The sequence below is a fragment of the Lissotriton vulgaris genome, chromosome 7 (genome assembly GCF_964263255.1).
Source record: "Lissotriton vulgaris chromosome 7, aLisVul1.2, whole genome shotgun sequence".
NCBI classification, from domain to species: domain Eukaryota; kingdom Metazoa; phylum Chordata; class Amphibia; order Caudata; family Salamandridae; genus Lissotriton; species Lissotriton vulgaris.
Genome location: NC_141695.1, coordinates 1,191,926,489 through 1,191,945,820, shown reverse-complemented (window position 1 = coordinate 1,191,945,820; position 19,332 = coordinate 1,191,926,489). Strand labels below are relative to the sequence as shown.

At 50.4% G+C, this 19,332-nt stretch overlaps 1 protein-coding gene and 1 non-coding gene across 2 annotated transcripts in view; both read right to left on the bottom strand.

The window, feature by feature from the left end:
- The window catches only part of SRCAP (Snf2 related CREBBP activator protein), a 1,720,489-nt gene that overhangs the window by 539,337 nt on the left and 1,161,820 nt on the right, over nt 1–19,332 (bottom strand). The window lies entirely within an intron of this gene.
- TRNAQ-CUG (transfer RNA glutamine (anticodon CUG)) lies at nt 11,586–11,669 on the bottom strand. The gene has a single exon. It is a non-coding gene; the product is annotated as a tRNA-Gln (tRNA).

Sequence of the window (19,332 nt, the reverse complement as noted above, 5' to 3'; positions counted from 1 at the left end):
CAAATATGGTATATCTAGAAATCAGGGGCTTTACGTAAGACAGCACTATCGTTTGTTATTTGCACTTGTAACCCGCACAGATACTACAAGAGAGTCCTGGCGCGTACCTTAAGAGTTGGAATAAGAGAAGAAGGGCCAGATTTAGGAAAAGGAAGGTCTTCAGTTTTTTTTTAAACGAGTGGGGTCCTGAATGCAGCGGAGAGCAAGAGGCAGCGCATTCCATGCCAGGGCGGCTTTCACAGCGAGGGAGTTGCCACCTGTTTTTCGCAATCGGAACTGTGGAACCTGGGCCAACATTTGAGATGTAGAGCGCAGTTGTCTTGAAGGGGCATAAAAGGAGGAGAGCTTCTGAAGATAGCTTGGCCCTATGGCATAGAGGGCGCAATGAGCTATAAGTGAGACTCTGAATTTGACCCACTCTGTTACGGGTAATCAGTGAAGGGTGCGAAGAGGATGCCTCACACTGCTTCTGGCAGGGATATTGAGAAGGAGCCTGGCTGCAGCATTCTGCACCACTTGCAGCTTGTTTAGCAGGGGAGAATCAACGTATAGAGCGTTGGCATGGTCAAGTCGAGATACAATAAGGGCTAGGGTGACTGTCTTCTTTAGTCGCCCAAGGAAGAAGGGGAAGGAACTTCCTGAGAGTTTTTAGCAGCCCGAAGCAAGTCCCTGCCAGTTTTTTGATCTAGGTTGAGAATGTAATGCTTTCTTCGAACCAAACCCCCAAGTTTTTAACATGTTCCCCTGTCGAAGCTGGTAACGTGCAATCGTATGGCCAAAGTGTTTCCCTAAACTGAGGGAGAAACTTTCCAAAGAGGAGGATTTCCGATTTCTCCTCGTTGCATTTGAGTTCAGCGGTAGCCAGCCTTTGAAACACCGAGGACAAGCATTGTTTTGCGGCAGAGGTGGAGTCCTCATTTTTTCCCCAAGTAAACAAGAGCTGGGTCTCATCAGCATAAGCTATAACTTTTGCCCCCAAGTCCTCCGCCAGTTGGACCAGAGGGGTAACAAATGTTAAAAAGGAAAGGACTGAGGGAAGATCCCTGAGGGACCCCTGTAGTCATCTTCTGCGGTGAGGAGGAGAACAGGGGGAGCCACACCAGTTGCGTCTTATCTTCCAAAAATGAATTAAGCCAACCCCAGGCAGAGCCAGATAAGTCAATCGCAGCCAGTCGGGTAAACAACAATAAGTGGGAAACCGTGTCAAACGCCACCGAGAGGTCAAGCAAAATCAGGGCTGCCCTCCCACCAGCGTCCAAACAATCTTGGATGGCCTCCAAAACCTCCACCAGAGCGGGCTCTGTACTATAGGAGGCCCGAAGCCAGACAGAGCTGGATGTAGGAGGCCTGAACTTTCAATAAACTCCGGTCAGCAGTCGGGCAACCACTTTTTTACAGACGTTAACCACGCAGGGCAGGAGGGAAATAGGCCGGTGGCTCACCAAGCACAAGGGGTCAAGTGATGGCTTCTTTAAAAGAGAAGTAGTTGTTTCTTACCTGTAACTCGAGTTCTGTAGTAGGGGTAACTCTGTTACAGTCATAATCTAGTGAATAGTCCCGCCCATGTGCAGGGACCCCGGAGCGATCAAAAATAATCTCTTAAGCTGTCTTCTTTGCAGTCCTGCATAGATACTTAAGAGACAATCAAGAAAAATAATGCAGCCTAACACTTACAAGGCTGCACTGGCCACTACTTCATCTAAACAGTGAAAAGGATAGCCAATAACAAATATGCTACTTACCAGTATGCATCTGTTCTTGGCATGTAAGGCTGCTGACATTCATATCTGTGCATAGATCGCCGCCTAGTGTTGGGTCCGGATGATTGCACATTGTTGTCCTGGAAGAGTCTTCGAAGTATCACGAGATAGGTGGCTCCTCCCCTGGACTACAGTGCGCATGGGCATCGACTCCATCCTCAGATTGTTTTTAGCCATTGTGGCCAAGATGGAGTGAAACTCCGTGAGTGATGACCATGCTAGAAGTATATGTGAATTCTGCAGCTGCTACAGGCGCCGGGGAGGAGGGCGGGCGATATGAATGTCAGCAGCCCTACATGCCAAGAACAGATGCATACTGGTAAGTAGCATATTCGGTTCGAGGCATGTGGGCTGCTGAATTCATATCTGTGCATAGAATACATAGCAGTCCCTCCATTAGCGGCGGCCGCCCGTGCCAGCTGCAGCAGTTTGGAAAAGTGTTTTGAGAACAGCCTGCCCTACAGCTGCCTGCTGTTTGGAATGCACATCAACACAATAATTCTTTGTAAATGTGTGTGTGGTAGACCATGTGGCTGCTCTACATATGTCTTCCCAAGGAATGCCATAGAGGCCCCCAACTTTCTGGTAGAGTGGGCCCTTGGCGGAATGGTGAGAGTACGTTTTGCTTTCAGATAGCAGATCTGGATACATTTAACGATCCACCTAGCAATACCAGCCTTGGAAATAGGGTTACCTTTGTGGTGTGGTGCAAAGGCGACAAAGAGTTGCTTAGTCTTCCTAAAATCCTTGGTCCTATCGATGTAATACATCAGGGCCCTTTTGACGTCAAGGGTGTGGAGCATTCTCTCCGCCAATGACTCAGGATTTTGGAAGAAAACAGGCAATCCGATAGTCTGGTTGAGACACAACTTTGGGTAGAAATTTAGGGTTAGTGTGAAGCACCACCCTGTTAGAATGAATTTGAATAAATGGCTCTTGGATAGTTAGGGCTTGTAATTCACTAACTCTCCGTAGCGATGTAATGGCTATGAGGAAAGCCACTTTCCACGTTAAGAACTGAATCTCACAGGAGTGCAGTGGCTCAAAGGGAGGACCCATCAGCCGGGTGAGGACCACATTGAGGTTCCACTCTGGAGCTGGTGAAGTCCGCGGAGGATTGACTCGTTTGAGTCCTTCCAGAAAAGCCTTAATGGCAGGCACCCTGAAGAGGGAGAGGTGCTGCCTATTCTGGAGATAAGAGGCCATCGCAGACAGATGTATGCGAATGGAAGAATAGGCCAGATTACATTTATACTGATGGAAAAGGTAACAGATGATATTCTGAATAGAAGCATCTAGCTGGTTAATGTTGTGGTCTGCACAATAAATGACAAACCGCTTCCATTTTGCCGCATAGCATGCTCTGGTGGTGGGCTTCCTCGCCTCCCGAATGATGTCCATACAGTCGGAAGGCAAGTGCAGGTAGCCAAACTCTAGGACTTCAGGAGCCAGATCGCCAGGTTGAGCTGTTGCGGATCTGGATGCTGAATGTCGCCATGGCTCTTCGTCAGAAGGCTGGGTGTGAGACGTAGCCTCTGATGCGGTACCACGGATAGTTCCAGAAACGTGGTGTACCATGGTTGGCGAGCCCACGTTGGAGCAACCAGGATGAGAGTCATCGAGTGCTGCCTGAGCTTGCGTGCCACCAGCGGTATCAAGGGTGCTGGGGAAAAGGCGTACGCAAATTTGCCTGACCAGTTCATCCATATCGCATTGCCCTGCAACTGTGGGAACCTGGCGGCGAAGCTTTGGCATTTTGCGTTCTCCCTTGTGGCGAACAGGTCTATCTCTGGATGACCCCACCTTTGGAAGTACGGTTGGAGTACTGATGGATGTATCTCCCACTCGTGCATTTGGTGGCTGTGCCTGCTGAGCAGGTCCGCCATCTGATTGTCCTTGCCCGGGAGGTGTTCTGCCATGAGGAAGATGTTCCTCTGAATGGCCCACTTCCACATGCTCTGAGCCAGATGAGACAGCTGCGGAGACTGTGTTCCTCCCTGCTTCTGAATGTAGTACATGGCTGTCATGTAGTCTGTCCGAATCAACACGACCTTGTTGCACAGATGTACTTTGAAGGCTTTTAGTGCCATGAAGATCGCCATCAGTTCTAGAACATTGATGTGCATCTTCCTTTGCTGTTGCGTCCATAGTCCCTGCACAGTGTAATGGAGTACATGAGCTCCCCATCCCTGGAGAGAAGCGTCCGTCGTCAGGATGATCTGTGGCACAGGCTCTTGGAACGGTCGGCCCTTGCAAAGGTTTCGTGGATTCCACCAATGCAGAGAGTTGTATGCCCGACCGCTCACCAACACTAGGTCTTTCAACTGCCCGTGAGCCTGAGTCCACTGACGTGCTAAGCACTCCTGAAGCGGACGCATATGTAGCCTCGCGTGGAGGACTATGGAAATGCAGGAGGCCATCATGCCTATCAACTGCATGAACACTCGTGCTGGAAGCGAGTGTTGAGGTCTAAATTTTTGGATCAGCGATTGAATGCTGCTGACTTTCACTGAATTCGGCTGTGCCGTGGTCGCCAGAGTGTTTATGGTCGCACCCAGATACTGCCGTACGTGGGCGGGCTGGAGGTGGGATTTTGGGTAATTCAGTGAGAATCCCAGATCGTGCAGGAGGTGAATGGTGTGGGACATGTGGGCGGCACACTGCTGGGCTGACTTCGTTTGGATGAGCCAGTCGTCCAAATAGGGGTAGACGTGGATGTTCCGTCTCCTGAGATGCGCCGCCACTGTCGCCAGGCACTTTGTGAACACCCTGGGTGCCGTGGTGACACCGAAAGGCAAAACCTTGAACTGGTAGTGCTGGTTTTGGATGGTGAACCGGAGGTATTTTCTGTGTGAAGGGTGCAGTGGAATGTGAAAGTACGCATCCTTTAAGTCTAAAGTTGCGAGAAAATCCCCCAGCTTGAGCAACGGGAGCACTTGCTGCAGGGTCAGCATATGGAAGTGCTCCGACAGGATGTAGTAATTGAGTGGCCTGAGGTCCAGGATGGGCCTGAGGGACCCGTCCTTTTTTGGTATTAAGAAGTACAGGGAGTATACCCCTGTGCCTCTTTCTTGCATAGGCACGAGCTCTATTGCCCCTTTTTGCAGCATGACGGTGACCTCCTGCTGCAATAAGTGCAAGTGCTCCTCCGACATAGGACGGTGCCTTGGGGGCATGTTGGGTGGAGTGGATGTTAACTCCAGACAATAACCGTATTGGATAAGTTTTCTGACCCACCTGTCCGTGGTGATGGACTTCCAGACGGGCAGGAACTGCTGGAGTCTCCCCCCGACCGGTGTTGTGTGGTCGGGGGCAGTGACAAGGCGTCACTGTTTGCTGGTGGTAGAGGACCTGGAGCTGTTGTTGCCACGTCCTCTGCCCTTGGCGCTGTTGCCACGATATCCACCGCGACTCTTGTTGGCATAAGTAGTCTGGGTGTTGCCCTTGTAGTATTGCGTGGACTGTGAAGGCGGACCCCTTGAGACGCCTCTAGTGCTGGAGCGACGAAAGGACCCGCCCCGAAACTGCTGGGACTGTAAGGCACCCATGGATTTAGCAGTGTCAGTGTCCTTTTTTATTTTCTCTAGGGTGGTGTCAACTTCTGGGCCAAACAGGTGATCTGGGTTAACTGTTTGGTTCAGGATGGTGGTTTGGATTTCTGGCTTAAATTCAGAGATTCTCAGCCAGGCATGTCTCCGAAGCATAACACTGGTGTTTATAGCTCTGGCAGCGGTATCGGCTGCGTCCAGAGCGCACTTAATGGAAGCGTTGGAAATTAGCTTCCCCTCTTGAATCAGCATCTCAGCCCCTTCTTTGTATTGATCAGGCAGGTGTTGCAACAGGGTCTCTAGTGTATCGTAGTGCGCCCTGTCATAGCACGCTAGAAGCGCCTGTGTGTTCGAGATGCGCCATATGTTGGCTGCCTGTGCTGCTACCCTCTTCCCCGAAGCCTCGAAGACCTTGGATTCTTTGTCTGGGGGAGGAGCATCACCCGTAGTCTGAGAATTGGCCCTCTTCCGGGCATTCGAGACGACAAGGGAGTCCAGAGGCAACTGCCCTTTAATGTAGGTAGGATCAGTAGGCGCCGACTTGTATTTCTCGTCAATCCTGGTGTTTATCACCCTCGCCCTGGTAGGTTCTTTAAAGATCTCAGCAGCATGCTTTAAAACACCTTTTAGCATAGGCAGAGTTTTTACAGTCTTTTCCGATACTGAAAAAGTGTCAAAGGAAATCCACATCCACAGGGTCAGCATGCAGCTGGACATTGTGATTGTTAGCCGCCCGTTCAATGAGGGCATTGAAAGCAGCAGAGTCTTCAGTAGGCGAAGTCTTTGCAGAGAAGAGTTGAGGGTCTTGTCCTGAATGAGGATCCCCAGGGTCACCACCAGCTGCCCAGGGCTCATTTGTATCCTCAGGGTCTGTATAGACTGGATAACTGTATTCATCCTCCTCATCACCCTCACCAGCGTCCATATCGGAGTAGGTGGGCGATACATCATGAGTTTGTGGTGAAAGGGGTTCCACTAAGACCGGAGAACAAGCAGAGTCCTTCTTCTTGAGAGGGATCTTGTAAGACTCCAGTTGGAGTTCTGGGGTGATTTTCCGCTTCAGGAGGGAAAGCCTACCCGTTTCGGCGTCAATGAAGTGTTCCTGACGCTCTTCTTCTGAAGGTTGTCGAGGTCGCGGGCCGTGGACCACCGACGGCGCCGAGGGGACCTTTTCGGGCACGCCGGCCACTGCCTTAGGAGCGAAAGCCTTCGGCGCCGTCTTAGGCGGCAACGTAAAGAGGATCGGCGTGGACGCCTTAACTGGTTTCTCCACAGGCTTCGCAGGCGGAGGGTCCTTCGGTTCGACCGTCGCGGTGCCGTCCCGGATGCGCTGCAGGGAGTCCGTCACCTTTTTGGTGAACGCGGCGGATGGACGCGTCGGTTCAGCGGAGTCCTTCGAGGCCACCTTCGGAGTCGAGTCCACTTTCGTAGTCGACTCACGAGGCGCAGCGGCCTTGGCCTTGTCGTGCGGACGCGGAGCAGAGAGGACCTTCGGGTCATCGAGTCGCTTCTTCGGTTCACCGAGAGTTTTCTTCGGTTCGTCAACAGCCTTCTTCGGGTCGACAAGGCCCTTGCCGGCGTTGACCGTCTTCGGCGCCGACGCGCCAGTATCGACCACCTTCACTTAAGTCTTCGGCGCAGCAGACTTCGTCTCGACGCCCTTGACTTGGCCTTTTGGCTCGACAGCCATCTTCTGCTTCTTCGGCGCCGAAGCCTCAGAAGTTTTCGATCCGACCAAAGCGATGCGCACTTTCGGTTTCGATACTTGCACCTGCGCAGTATCTGGCGTCGAGACCGTAGGTTTCACTTTCGGTTTCGTTTTGCCAGGGAGTGGCTCGGTAACAGTGTCCGTGGCCGGGCCCGAAGGCGGGACCGAGGAACCCATATCAAGGTCTTGGGTAAGGCCCGAAGGCGATCCCTCGACCTGGGCCTTATAAATAGGCACGGCCCCAGAGTCTGTTTGAGGAAGCTCCTCGTCCGAGCTATCCTCCATCGCCCCGAGGGCACCGCCGTCGTCTCCTACCTCCTCGACGACTTCTTCGCTTTCGAACACCTCAGCATCAGCGTCGTAGTCTTCTTCGACGTCCGACGCGGGGTATGATTCCGAAACGTCCTGGATATATTCTTCCTCGACATCCCCAGCATCGAAAATGTCCGTAGGCGCCGGAGCAGATTGCTGGGCCTCCAGGCGCGCAGCTCGTCGGAGCTTAAGTGTCTTCTTGGACCTGAAGCGTGAACAGGCCATACACTTGGCCTCATCGTGGTCCGGCAACAGACACTTGTTGCACACCGGGTGGACGTCGATGTGGGGGTACTTCGAGTTACAGACCGGACATCTCTTGAATGGGCTTCGGTCAATGATGGATGGTTGATAAGTCAGGAGCGTCGACTAGGCCTTCCGCGCCGAGAGCACGCGGAAGTACAGAAACCGGCTCGGAGCCGAGCTAGAAGTAGTAAAGCTGAACGCAAGACAATACCGACGTATAGACTAAAGACCTTTTGGTCTTAAGAAAGTTTTTCTATCGATTCCGACAAGAGGGAATTAAAGACATCCGAACCCAATGGCGGAAAAAAACAATCTGAGGATGGAGTCGATGCCCATGCGCACTGTAGTCCAGAGGAGGAGCCACCTATCTCGTGATACTTCGAAGACTCTTCCAGGACAACAATGTGCAATTATCCGGACCCAACACTAGGCGGCGATCTATGCACAGATATGAATTCAGAAGCCCACATTCCTCGAACTGTCAAAATTTTTACACATTTTACCAAGTTTTCCTCATAGAGAAAAAATAACCTTCACCAAAATCCTTGAAATGATAGAGAGGAAGGGTTGGACAGACAAGCCTGCATAGACTGCCTTTATAGGTCTGGAAAAGGGATACCGTGCCTTTAAGGAACTTTCCAGAGACCCTCGGTATCCCAGCATGCACAACCAAGCCCTTTTACTTTCAGTTCTTTTTGAAGGTGTATAAAGCAAGGCCTGTAGTAAACAGTACATTATCAATTTCTCCACTGGGGAGGAGGGTGGGCGCTTATGACTATAACAGAACTGGAGTTACAGGTAAGAAACTACTCCTTCTGTAGTAGGGGATCTCTGTGTATAGTCATAATCTAGTGAATAGAATGGCAAGCCCTTCCCAACAAACCAATTCGGAGGTGGAGAAAAAAGACAACACCACTACTGTGCAAACAGATTTCTCAACGAAGCAAGCCCAATCTGAGCATCCGCTCTGGCATCAGAGTCCAGACAGTAGTGTTTAGCAAAGGTATGGACCGACTTCCACATGGCAGTCCTACAGATAACTGCAATGGGAACATTACGTAGCAAGCTGTCGTAGCCGCTTTGCCCCTGGTGGAATGAGCCTATAAGTTTTTGTTAGCCTTTCGGTTACATAACTGGATACAGGACACAATCCACCCAAGATGGACAGTTTTGAAGTGGCAAGACCAGTCCTGACCGACCCATAATTGATAAACAATTGGTCTGTCCTACGAATGACCTTGGTCTTATCCAAGCAGAATTTCAACACCCTTCCGACATTCAGGGAATGAAGAAACCTTTCCACTGGAGTGGAAAGATTTTGGAAAACCGTAGGCAAAGTTATAGTCTGATAGACATGGAAATCAGAAGACACCTTAGGAAGGAACCAAGGGTGAGTACGCATCACAACCTTAGTAGCACGAAATACAGTACACGGTTTTAGGCAACACAATGCCTGAATTTCACCCCTTCCTGCGGGCCAATGTAATGGCCACAAGGAAAGCCGCCTTCCATGATAAGTGCTATAGTGAAGCCTTATGAAAAGGTTCAAAAGGTTCCCTCATCAACCTGGACAGCACCACATTCAGCTCCTCCAAAGGTGAAGGAAGCCGAACAGGAGGAAACACTTCCTTCAATCCTTCCAAAAAATCTTTACTCACAGGAACCTTGCAAAATGAGGTCTGTGAAAAGCATCTCCTTATACGCAGTTAACACTGCGAGGTGGACCTTAATAGAATTAAGATTAAGTCCAGATTGAGCCAAATGCAAAGGTATGGAAGTATGACAACTTCCTTGCAGGTCGTCGGAACATAGTTCCCAGATGTACACCAGATGCAGAACCTCTCCCACTTAAAGGCAAAGGAAGTCCTAGTGGAAGGTCGCTTAGCCTCCTCGAGAATACCCATGCAATCATCAGGCAGAGTCAGGTGTCCATATTGCGCGATCTCAGGAGCCACTCCGCCAAGCCCAACTATGAGAGGTTGGGGTGCACCATCTGACCCCTGAACTTCGCAAGAAGGTCTGGCCGACACGGCATCCGCAGGTGGGGTAGGGGAGACCTGTGAAGCAGGTCTGTGAATCACCACTGCCGGGGCCACTCCCGAGCAATGAGGATCATCCATGCTCTGGACTGAGACAGCTTGAGGAGTACCGCTGAAACCAGGGAAATGGGTGGAAAGGCGCACATAAAGCTGTTCAACCTGCTGATCCATAACGCGCTCCCCAGATTCATCTGTTGGTAAGACCTGGAGGCGAAGCCTGGGCATGTTCTGTTGTAGGAGGTGGCGAACAGATCTACATCTGGAGTGCCCCACCTGTCGAAGATGTTTCCTAGCACCTATTCGTGTAGGACTCACTCGTGGTTTACTCGCACCAGCCTGCTGAGTGCGTCCGCCTGAGCATTCTGCCCACCTAGCAGATGGGTAGCCGTTATCATCAGTCCTCTGGCTAGCAGCCAGTGCCAGATCGCCTGTGACCTTGTGCGCGAACTCGAGCCCCCCTGCTTTTTCAGGGAATACCTTGTGGTCGTATTGTCCGTCTGTACAAGCAAGGAGGTGGTCTGGAAGGATGGATGAAAGGCCTGCAGTGCCAAGTGGACAGCGCTAAGGTCCAGGAAATAGATGAGATACATGAATTCCGCTGGGGACCACGTTCCCTGGATCTGTAGATGGTCTGAGTGCGCTCCCCAGCCGTGGAGAGATGCATCCGTGACGATAGCCTGAATGGGAATGTCCTTGTGGAATGGAACCCCCTGGAGGAGATTCTCTGCGGAGCACCACCATCTCAGGGACTGTGGAGCGTGAAGGGACAGGGGATCCTACCGTCCCAGCTCCCCCGCTTCCGGTCCCACTGATACTCCAGACATTCCTGCAGTGGCCTCCTGTGGAGGGGTGCGTGTGGTGTGAGGAAGATGCAAGAGGCCATCGACCCCAGTAGAGATTGCACCGTCCTCACTGTCGTAGAAGGCACAGCCATGAGAGCCTGAGCCTTCCGATGGATCGATAAGCGCCGCTCCTCCGGAGGCACGCTTCCTGAAAGAGCATCAATGGAGGTCCCCCAAGTACTGTAGGCACTGGACAGGAGTCGGAACAGACTTGGACATGTGTATGCGCAACCCCAGCTAGTTCAGCAGAACGACCGTCCTGTTGAAGCGCAATTGCGCTTCCTGGAAGGTGGAGAAACACTTTGTGCTTTCTCAGGAGCGCAGCCACCACTGTGCACTGTGAAAAAGTCCTGGGTACAGACTCCAGTCCAAACGGAGTACAATGTACTGCTAGTGATTGGCGCCGACTAGAAAACGCAGGAACTTCCGGTGTGTCGGTGCAATGGGCACATGGAAGTACGCATCCTGCAGATCTATAGCGCAAAGCCAGTCTCCTCTGTGCAGCTTAGGATAAATCTGGCGCCAAGACAGCGTGCGAAACTTCTCCCTGCGAATCCACTTGTTCGCTTGTCACAAACCCAGAATGGGCCTGAACTCGTTCTTGTCCTTCTTTCGCACCGGAAAGAACCGTGAAGAAAGATCCTTTCCCCTTTGAGACAGACTGGCGTCTTCTATCGCCCTTTTCCTTAATTGGGCAACGGCCTCCGCTTGGCGGTCACGCAGCTGGAACTACGAGCGAACCGGTGGAATTGCTGGAGGAGGGCTGACAAAACGAAGACTGTATCCCTCGCAAACAACATTCTGCACCCACTTGTTCTCCACTCTGCCGGGTAAGTGTGTATGCTTCCCTCCACCGGAGCGAGTAACAGACGAGGGGGAAGTAACCCGTCAGGGCTTAGACCCGGCCGGGCCTTAGTTCGCTGAGGAGCATAGAGCTCTCACTGCACACAATATACTTGTGAATCATATAATGGCGGCCCGGGACCACAGACAAATTCTGAGGAAAAATTCAGCTAGAAAGGGTGGAAGGCCTTTAACCATTCTCCATGCAACCCCAAACCTACAGCCTTCAACCGTCTCCAATTCAGACCTCATGCGGACTACTCACTACCGCATGGAATCCAAAGGGTTGTCCAGAAGTGGGATTTGAACCCACGACTCCGGAGGAGACTGCGACCAGAACGCATCGCCTTACACCACTCGGCCATCTGGACTTGCCTCAAAGAACGGGAGATTAGAAGCACACTGCTGTGCCGCAGGCTGCGGAGATGGCAGACTAATACAAGTATGTCCCTGTAGAGCAAAAACCATGGCAATACCTGGGGGTGGCCAGAAGAGAAATATCCGCTCCAGCGTCGATAAGCAGATCTGAAACCATCAGGCCCATAAGACCATCTCTTGTAAGGCGTCCATCCTGTCTCTCGGCAGGAGATCAGCAAATTGGTGAAGAAACCCACACATACAGGGATCCATCACAACAGCCCAGCACGAGCGGGCCCCAGTATGCTGTTTCCATGCCGCCATCCCTGTGACAAAGTCAGGAGTAGGTTTGAAGCCAGAACCTCCTGGTAGTGAAGCACCGCCAACCAGCGAAAAACCCGCTAGGAGGGAGGGAAATATGTAAGAGTAGGAGAGCACCTCCCTGTGCATCCCTGGCATGCCTGAACTGAGACCTTCCATAACGGTGAATCAAGACAGCGGAACCTAAGAGACCAATGCCCAGAGATCTCGTTCTAGGTCATCAAGGTTCCACGGGGGATTGTCGCAGACTGAGGGGCCAATGGCCCTTGAGGCGGTGGGTGGTAGAGGGGCCAGAGAGAATTTCTAGGCATCCTCAGTGGTATCACCAGTGGGGGCAGAGCAGGAGGAGACCTAGACGGTGAGTACGTATGCGAATACTCAAAACTAAGCAAAGGGACCAACGTCCCTCGCTTACAAGTGGTAAGTAGCCTCAGACTCCCCATCAGAAGGGTTCCTTGACGCTGATGCACTGCTCAGCGTTGAGAGTCGACGTTGCCGGGAACACCAAGTCCCCGCCGACGATGAGGCTTACCGCAGAGCGAGGCCTGGAACAGGACCCCGGCGTCAAGCGCCGGTAATGACTCCGCGGTGGTAACCCATGACGTCGACATCACGACGTCACCATCACTAGGATATTGACGGTCTCTACGACATTGACCACCACGACGTCAAAACGTCCCGACGGTGTCAAACACTCTTTCATGTCAACTTCACTTCGATGTCGAGCAGCACTGTACTGAGGCGCCGAGCATCACTCCTCTTCGAAGCCGAGCATCACCGCCAAGCCTTACAGCTCCTCGACGTCGAGCATTACAGCTCCTCAACGTCGCGCATTACTGCCCCCTCGACGTCTAGCATCACTGCTCCTCGACGTTGAGCATCACTGCTCCTCGACGTCGAGCATCACTGTACTTCGACGTCGAGCATACCATGACCTCGAGCACACCTAGACGTTGATCCTCAAGTCGATCACCACCAGAACGTCAAGGTCCACTCCTAGACGTCGACCTATAACGTCGCGTCGACCGGAGTCCTGGGTTGACGGAGAGTATGCTCTTGACGTCGTAGTCCTCGACGCTGACCGGAACCGTGTGGGACTCGGTAGAGGACCTACCCTCTCCTTACCCAGAGGCCGAAGAAAATGCCTTCAAACTTCCCTGCTCCAAACCTGGGAGCCGAAGCCTCCTGGAAAAGAATAGATAGAGAAGACAGGTGTAAAAACACAGGCAAGCACAGAATACAAACTCTGTGAGCTTCAGCTTTGGTGTTTATTTAAACTGCAGTCACAGTCACATGTGAGCTAGAACGAACATAAAAGACAAGGAGACTGCAGAAAATTCTGCCAAAAAAACAGCAGAATGTAGATAAAGGCCAAAGACGTCGAGTGAAACTGTAAAAATCCAGAAATAATCACTAAAAGTGAATAAAAAAACTCAGAAAATGAGGAGCTAATACTCTAGGTCCTGCTAGCAGGAGCCAGAAAAAAAGAACGGAAAGTAAAAGGGCTTGGCTGTACATGCTGGGATACTGAGGGTCACTGGAAAGTTCATTAAAAGGCATGGTAGCCCTTTTCCAGACACATAATGGCAGCCTATGGGGGCTTGTCTGTCCAACCCTTCCTCTCTATCATTTCAAGGATTTTGGTGAAGGGGAGTTTTTCTCTATGAGGAAAACTTGGTAAAAAGTGTAAAAAATTTGACATTGTTGGCTATCCTTTTCACTGTTTAGATGAAGTGGTGGCCATTGCAGCCTTGTAAGTGTCAGGCTGCAATATTTGTTTTGATTTCCTCTTAAGTGTCTATGCAGGAGTATGTATGTATGTATGTATGTATGTGTATGTATGTATGTGTATGTATGTATGTATTGGCATTTATATAGCGCACTACTTACCCGTAGGGTCCCAAGGCGCTTCGACCGCTGCGAAACCCTTCCTGGCTTCCCTGAGAGATGGTCCCTTAATGGGTATCTCCAGGGTGAGACCAGGCATCCCCGGCGGTCTGGTGGGGCCGTTAGTGAAGATGAGGCAAGCTAATGCCCAGAGTTGCCGAGTGTGATCGCTGATCAGAGTGGGCACCGAGGCGAGAGAATTATCGAGTCCGCTGACCCTGGTCCAGAAACCTGCCGCGCCGGGAATCGAACCCTGGTCCCGGGCCGTCCTCTGCTCTCGGGTCTGCCGCCTCTAACCAGTGAGCCACACTACTTCACATGGAGTGCAAAGAAGACCGCTTAAGAGATTATTTTTGATTGCTCCGGGGTCCCCACACATGGGCGGGACTAGTCACTAGATTATGACTATACACAGAGATCCCCTACTTCAGAAAGACTCTTGGCCTGATTCCAGGCTGCCGGGACGAAAGCCTCCAAAAGGGACATGTTAATGAGTCTGTTGACTTCTTGGTTTACAGTATCTGCAACAACAGCCAGACGTCTGGCAGCAGACGGATCCGAAGGCGAGCCAGATTTAAGGCTTCTCAGAATTTTAAGAGGGCTGGGTAGGTCGAAGGGGGGAAAGGCAGCTAAGGAGGGGAGGAAGGGGCAAGACCTCTGCGACCAAGTGGGCACCCGTGTCCCTTTTGCAAGAAGTAAAGGACACCTGTATGGCGTGGATGTTCTCCAAGAAGATGGAGAGATTTTCACACCAGGAATTCGAGGATGGTAGTGTACTAGATTGTGCGTTGGGTGCCAGGAAACTCTGAACAATGGGAAAAAAAAGATCTTTGAATTATTCCTGACTGCATCAATTCTAGTCTCATAGTAAAGGCTTTTAGCCTGCGCTATAGCAGTGTAATACTTTTTTTGTTTGTTTCTCAACAAAGTTTCAACCCAGGGCTGTAGTCCTTACGCCAGCCTCTCTCATGTTGCTTGCACTCTCCCTTCAATATTCTCAAAGCGGGAGTAAACCATGGTTTAGAGGGAGAGTCCCTGGAATGCCTGTGCAGGGTAGCAGGGGATATAAGATCCATGGTGTTAGAGATCTAACTTGTATAATAAGCAAGCCCTCCTTCAAGGTCACTAGCAGGGGAGGCCGCCAGAGCCTGGCTGAGCGCCAGAGGGTCAGTATTAGCAAAAGCCGGCTCACGCTCAGCCCGGGTCGAGGAATTGACGTCTGCCGTTACCCAGAAAATATATGTCAGGAAGTGCTTGGACCAGGATACTGGAATGGGGGTTTCAACCAAGATGGGAAAGTTAGAACAGATAGGGTCTAGGATATGACCCCCTAAATGCGTCGGGAGGCTGACCCATTGAGTAAGCTTGGCCAAGGTCAGTATATCTAAGAGCTCTAGGGTGTCCACTTCTGCTACCTGGTCGAGATGAATATTCAAATCTCCAAGAACAATAAAATGGGCAAATTGGAGAGCACAGTGCTTTAAGGAAAGAGCCTGCTGGGCCAAGGGGTCTATAGATCAAAGATCCTCCCAATGTAAAGTGTGGTGAAACATTAACTATCACTGTGGTATCAGACTACTTAATAGAGTATCATGAGAAGCATACTTGCAGTTTGTTATGCGGTAGTTTTAAAGTACTTTGAAAGTCACTGGTTACTGGGCAGCATCTGAACTAATTACTGTATTTTACTAGTGCTCAGCTCTATCAATAGCCGTCTTCGGCGCGGCTTGCTTGAATCCTGATGGTGCAGTTAGCAAGGGACTCATGTCTGAGCATACCCTTCCACGCTTATGGTGGACAAAACGATTCAGAAAAGGGGGTGGTGATGGACAGCTCATGCTAGAGCACCATCTCACATAATTCCAAGCACTCTGCCTTCGGGATTGATAAGGCCTGCCATAGGAGTGACTGATAGGAATATATGTGTCCATTTTAGGTTTAGATATAGGTAACTATATCTAAAGCAAAGGGTGATTACACCACCTTGCCCCAGCTGTCGTGCAGCCAGTTGTGTCTGTTTAGATGGCCAGTCAGGGGTGGCATAATACATGCTTCAGCCCCTGGTAGGCCCTGGGTACACCTATGCCCTGGGTACCTATGGTACACTGTACGGGGGCTGATAAGGTGCTCATTGCACCACCAGGATTCAAGCACGCCGGGCCGACAACGGCTGAAATGCCAGAAACCGGTCCCCGGTAGCTTGTTTCCTTCCCAGTATAAGAATTGGCTTGGTAGTTTTGGTTTGCCCTGTTCCCATCATACACTGGGACAGGAACAGACTAATTTGCATATAGCCAGGTTCTGAGCTGGGATGGTGCAGTGAGCTAAAAAACTGTGATGGATCAAGCCCTGATCTTTGGACTGGGTAAGAGTGGTCTGCTTAATTCAGACACACTGTTCATCACCACCCCCTTTTCTGAATCATTTTGTCCACCATAAGCGTGGAAGGGTATACCCAGATGTGAGTCCCTTGCACATTGCACCATCAGGATTCAAGCAAGCCGGGCCGACGATGGCTGAAATGCCAGAAACCGGTCCCCGGTAGCTTGTTTCCTTCCCAGTATAAGAATTGGCTTGGTAGTTTGGTTTGCCCTGTTCCCATCATACACTGGGACAGGAACAGACTAATTTGCATATAGCCAGGTTCTGAGCTGGGATGGTGCAGTGAGCTAAAAAACTGTGATGGATCAAGCCCTGATCTTTGGACTGGGTAAGAGTGGTCTGCTTAATTCAGACACACTGTTCATCACCACCCCCTTTTCTGAATCATTTTGTCCACCATAAGCGTGGAAGGGTATACTCAGATGTGAGTCCCTTGCTCATTGCACCATCAGGATTCAAGCAAGCCGGGCCAACGACGGCTGAAATGCCAGAAACCGGTCCCCGGTAGCTTGTTTCCTTCCCAGTATAAGAATTGGCTTGGTAGTTTGGTTTGCCCTGTTCCCATCATACACTGGGACAGGAACAGACTAATTTGCATATAGCCAGGTTCTGAGCTGGGAAGGTGCAGTGAGCTAAAAAACGGAGATGGATCAAGCCCTGATCTTTGGACTGGGTAAGAGTGGTATGCTTAATTCAGACCCTCTGTTCATCACCACCCCCTTTTCTGAATCATGCAGCATGGATTAAGCTACCCAAAGGGACCCCGACAAAAAATGCTGCAGACTGTCGCTGCAGTACACGTGAAAGGGTGCAAACCCTTTTGAAAACTTGAGATTGAACACTCCCTGAGTGCAATGCCCAAGTATACTGCAGTCTTATATGTAAGTTACCACTACAGCAGGTTTTGGAGGTCTAAGGCATGGTGCATTATAACAAATGTGAGGGACTATCTGCATGAGCAAGAATGCCCATGTGATGCCTTGTACCATTACTAGGGCATCGCAAGTGATCAGGCAGCCGTGTTAAAGGTATGTGCTGGGCACTGGTCATTAAGAGTTACCCAGATACATAATGGCTACACTGAAAATAATGGTATTTGGTATCAAATATATAGTCTCAATAAATCTATACGGATGCCAGTAAAAGGTTTATTGTGACATGCTTACAGAGAGCACCTTAGAGGTGACCTATGAAAACAGACTAGTCCTCTAGCATGCTGGCTGACTGGTATCACCCAGCCTGCCATCACAGACAAGTTTGTGCCCCCCTGTAGGTGAAAGCCTGCGCTATCCGAGGTCAGAAATAATGCCTGCTCCAGAGGAAGGTGGAACCGACTCCACCAGCAGGATGGCTAGCGATTTAGCATATACAGGCCAGAGGCTTTAAAGCCTCTAGCACATTTGATATGCAACCCTGGCTTCACTCAGACCCAGGGAGCGCCACCTCTGCCCCGGAGGCCCATTTGGCACCAAAGAAGGCAGGAAAACAAGATAGTCAGAAAGCATTTAACACTTTCAACCTAGAAATGGTCATGAACGGTCGCACTCCTTATGGTCAATAGTGTTGTAAATCCAAGTGATTGCGTGGGTAGGAGCAGCTGGGTAGCCCCTCCTGAGCTAGAGGGTATGAATAAACTCTGTTTAAGCGTGGGAAACATCGCCTGGCTGCACACTAGAAAGTTTTCAATAAAGTCGATCCAATTCAAAAAAAGTTCAAATTTGATTTTGTTCTTGTTTTATTTTGTATTTTTTAGCGTTCAATTCTTCATCATTATGATTGTGTTCATCATAATCATATCTTTGTATGCCCAATGCATTTCGGCACTTGCCCTTCTTCAGGGGACTTGATATGTCTATAACAAGTAGAATACACAGCCGATTAAATCAACATAACCTTGTGTATTCTACTTGTTATAGACATATCAAGCACCTGAAGAAAGGCAAGTCCCGAAATGCATTGGGCATACAAAGATATGATTATGATGAAAACAATCATAATGATGAAGAATTGAACGCTAAAAAATACAAAATAAAACCAGAACAAAATCAAATTTGAACTTTTTTTGAATTGGACCAACTTTATTGAAAACTTTCTAGTGTGCAGCCAGGCGACGTTGCCCACTGTTGGGATAACCCTTCAACACACTTGCAACCTAGGCACACCCCTAAGGTGGGCCACCTGAAGTGGATAGTCGTGAAAGGGTTTCACCATCTTTGATTTGGTGAAACGCAGAACTTTAGGTCAGGATTATACCCACTCTCGACAGGAAGTGGTCATATAGGGAGTTTATTCACCCCAGGATTAAGTACACCATTGGCCACTACCCTACACTCCTCTAAAAGACCCAAAATTCAGTATTTAGGGGTCCCTCGGACACCAGGAACTCAGATTCATCTACCTGGGAACTGAAGCACTAAGAAGAGCGGACGTCGCAAGAACTGTGGACCAGCTAAGAGATTGGCACCAAACCTTGACTGGCTGCTGCTGTCCTGACAACTGCAAAGAACGAGAATTATCTAGTAGCTGGGCACCTCTTAAAAGACTGTCCAGCATTTCAACAATTTTGCAGCCTCTCCCTTGGGGCAGAGGAGCTACTCTCCTGCGGCTGCAGGCACAGACCGCACTGATCTGGTAGTCTGTTTTGTTGACCACCAGGTCCAAGATGGTGTATCTCACCAGGACGAGGTCGTCATGGTTCCAGGAGGTCAGCCCTGTCTCTCCAGCAAGTTTTGAGACACTACACCCTCCAAGCCCTCAGCACCAAAACCCTAGGTACTGGATCAATTGCAGCCACCAAGGTCTGTTGAGTGTCCAGCCTAGATACCACTGACGCCAAAACCGACCTGCCGACGCGGGACTTCAGGATCAACAAGGTCTGTACTAAGAGTGGCGCTGTTTTCTTCCCTTCTTCAGGTCACCCCAGTAAAGTGAGAGCCTCCAACATAAGAGACACCGGACAAAACACCTCTGCACCCAATCCCCACAGTCCGAGTTCACATAAACCGACAGTGTCTCCTTGTCCCAGAGACCCTAAAGAGCCAAGCCCCATTGTGAGTTCTGCTGGTCTTGTCTCCAAGTCCCCACCTG